Raw genomic sequence first — 3,773 nt, 5'->3', positions numbered from 1 at the left:
TTGTCAAATATTAACTGACCATAATGGCGTGGGTCTATTTCTTGGGACTGTTCTGTTCCATTGATCTATATGCCTGTTGTTGTACCAATACCAGGCCGTTTTGATTGCAATGACTTTGTAGTACAGTTTGATGTCTGGCAAAGTGATCTCTCCCACTCTGTTCTTTTTTCTCAAGATGGCTGCAGCTATTTGGGGTCTTCTTTGGTTCCATATAAATTTTCAAAATGTTTGTTCTAGATCTGTGAAATATGCTGTTGGTATTTTAATAGGAATTGCATTGAATTTATAAATTGCTTTGGGTAGTGTGGACATTTTAATGATATTAATTCTTCCAATCCGTGAGCATGGTATATTCTTCCACTTGTTTAAATCTTCCTCTATTTCTTTTTTTCAGTGTCTCGTAGTTTTCAGAGTACAGGTCTTTTATATCCTTGGTTAAGTTTATTCCTAGGTATCTTATTTTTTTAGTTGCAATGGTAAATGGGATTGTTTTTTGCAGTTTCTTTCTCTGAAAGTTCATTGTTGGAATATAAGAATGCCATTGACTTCTGGATGTTGATTTTGTATCCAGCTACCTTGCCAAATTCGTTTATCAAATCTAGTAGTACTTTGATGGAGTCTTTAGGGTTTTCTATGTACAATATCATGTCATCTGCAAATAATCACAGTTTTACTTCCTCCTTTCCAATCTAGATACCTTTTATGTTTTCTTCCTATCTGACTGCTGTGGCAAGGACTTCCAGTACTATGTTGAATTAGAGCAGTGACAGTGGACATCCCTGTCTTGTTTCTGTTTTTAAGGGAAATGGTTTTAGTTTTTGCCCATTGAGTATAATGTTGGCTATAGGTTTGTCATATATGGCCTTTATGTTGAGGTATGATCCCTCTATTCCCACTTTGCTGAGAGTTTTTATCAAAAATGGGTGCTGGGTTTTGCCAAATGCTTTTTCTGCATCTATTAACATGATCATATGATTTTTGTCCTTCATTTTGTTTATGTGATGTATCACATTTATTGATTTGCAGATGCTATACCAGCCTTGCATCCCCAGAATAAATGTCATTTGGTCGTGGTGTATGATCTTTTTAATGTATTGCTGGATCTGGTTTGCTAGTATTTGAGTGAGGATTTTAGCATCTACGTTCATCAGGGATATTGGCCTGTAATTTTCTTTCTTTGTAGTGTCTTTATCTGGTTTTAGGATTAGGATGATGCTGGCCTTATAAAAAGTTTGGGAGTTTTCCCTCCTCTTGAATTTCCTGGAATAGTTTGAATAGAATAGGTGTTAATTCTTCTTTGAATGTTTGGTAAAACTCACCTGTAAATCCATCTGGTCCAGGACTTTGTTTACTGCTTCAATTTCATTAGTTGTTATCGGCCTATTCAGGCTTTCTGCCTCTTCTTGATTCAGCTTTGGAAGGTTGTATTCTTCTAGGAATTTGTCCATTTCACCCATGTTGTCCTGTTTATTGGTATATGGTATTTTCTTACAATCCTTTGTATTTCTGTTGGGTCAGTTGTTATATCGCCTCTTTCATTTCTGATTTTATTTATTTGGGTTCTCCCTCTTTGTTTCTTGATGAATCTGGCTAAAGGTACATCAATCTTATTTATGTTTTCAAAGAACCAGCTCTTGGTTTCATTGATTTTTTGTACTTTTTTTTAGTTTCTATGTCATTAATTTCTGCTCTGATCTTTATTATTTCCTTCCTTTTACTTCCTCAGGGCTTTTCTTGCTGTTCTCATTCCAGTTCTTTTAATTGTTATGTTAGATGGTTCATTAGATCTTTTTCTTGTTTCTTGAGATAGGCCTGTAATGCTATGAATTTTCCTCTCAGGACTGCTTTTGCTGTGTCCCATAGATTTAGGATTGTTGTCTTGTCATTTTCATTTTTTTCCATGAAGTGTCTGATTTCTTCCTTGATCTCATTGGTAACCCATTCATTGTTTAATAGCATACTATTTTGATTCCATCTGTTTGAATCGTTTCATTTTTTTAAATGTGGACACTAGAAAATTCAAAATTATGCAGGTGGCTCACATTAGAGATTTGCATCATAATTCTGTTAGACTGCTCTGGTCTAGATTATTCTGCTAAATGCATTGTTCAAGGCTGCTTAGATCATTGGAGGCAGGTCAGGGCTCTTGGTTCCTAATTCAACGCTCTCCCCATTCTACCATTCTCACAGGTAACAGCTGAAAGTGACAACCATGGGCAATTTCATTTAACATGAAGGGCTAGGAGGGAAGAAAGGAAAGAACTTGCAAGCAAGGTGAAGGTAGGGTAAGGTTAGGCCCTTTCCAGTCACACATGTTGGTTTGGCATCTAGAATGAAATCTACCCAAGAAAGGAGCATTGACTCAGAGACAGGAAGGCCTGAATCTTAGACCCTTTGATGATTACACTCTCTCCTTGTGTAAGTCTTTAATCTTCCTGGGCCTCATTTTCTTTAGCTGTAAAGCAAGGGAATAAGTTCACAAGTACCCAACGTCTTCTCCCATCTCTGGAATTCTGTAATTTGTGTCCGTTACATACCCTTGCATCATCTCTGACTCCTGGAGGCCCTATAAATAAGTGATGTCCAAAATATCCTGTCCTCGAAAGCCCTGCTCAGCTCCTGTAGACTCATGACTTTGGCTTCTTCTATGGAGTCGATAATCTCATATTTGGTCTTCCTTTTTTCCTGCTGCCTTCTATTTCCCCCCAGTATTATTGTCTTTTCCAAAGAACCCTAGCTTCTAATGGTACCTCAAAGTAGGACGGCTTCAGTTTTGTCATTTTTACCTCCAGAGATGTTTCAGGCTTAAATTGCTCTAGGACCCACTTGTTCCTCTTTCTGGCCGTCCAGGGTATCCATAGAGCTCTCCTCCTATGCCGTACTGCAGATGGATCAACATCGTCCCTATCAGCCTTCTTCACTGTAACTCACCACTAGCACAGTTCCTCTCTTCCTCCCTGCAAGTGAACACTTCTTGCTGGGTGTTCCTGCATCTACTTCTTTTCCCTTCTCCCCATTGCACGCCTCCTGAAAGCCAACTTCAGCAAAGAAAAGTTGGGTTGGGAAGGGAAGATGACTTCAAAGGCAACCTCAAGTACTTCCTTTTACCCTTGACCCTGAGAGCAATGAAGGATTAGCAGTGTGCTCTTACCTCCAGCCCAGTGAAGGAGGACCTGGGGGGGGGGGGGGGCAAGGAGCAGAGGATGGCGGGGGGGAGGAGGGAAGCGATAGCATGAGCAGAGAAGAGGGAGGAGCTGAAGAACGAAGAGATAATGGGTTTTGGAAATACATACCCGAAGGAATGATTAACCTTTTGTCTGGACTCCTTGATTTATAAACTCCTAGAAAGCAAGGACTATGTCCTGTTTTCTGGAGGGGGGGCCTTGCCTCCATAATTCCCAAGCACGCTGCTGCACTGTGGAGGTAAACATGAAGCAGTCTCCCCACCCAGCTCACCAAGTTTGTTCGCAGCCCTGCCTTTTATGGCTGGTGCATTTATTACAGGCGTGATAACGAAGGCAGATGAAACACACAGGTATGCAGAAGAAGTCACGTTAAACAACACATTTATTAAACTTTTTACCCTTTTTACCCTCCTTCAGAGCTCCTATGAAGCAGAAACACCCAGACATTGTTTTAAGTCAGGGAGTTTCCAGCTTTGCAACCGAATGCCCTGGCCTTGAGCCAGGCCTGTCGTCAGTGCGTGGGAGCAAGCGGCATTCTCAGGGCTGTGGTGGAAGTTCCAAGTTTATGAAGCATTTATGTCAGAGATT

The sequence above is a fragment of the Miniopterus natalensis genome, chromosome 2 (assembly GCF_054644295.1).
Source record: "Miniopterus natalensis isolate mMinNat1 chromosome 2, mMinNat1.hap1, whole genome shotgun sequence".
Taxonomy (NCBI): Eukaryota; Metazoa; Chordata; class Mammalia; order Chiroptera; family Miniopteridae; genus Miniopterus; species Miniopterus natalensis.
The sequence above is the reverse complement of the archived record's forward strand: the minus strand, read 5'-3'. Positions refer to the sequence as shown.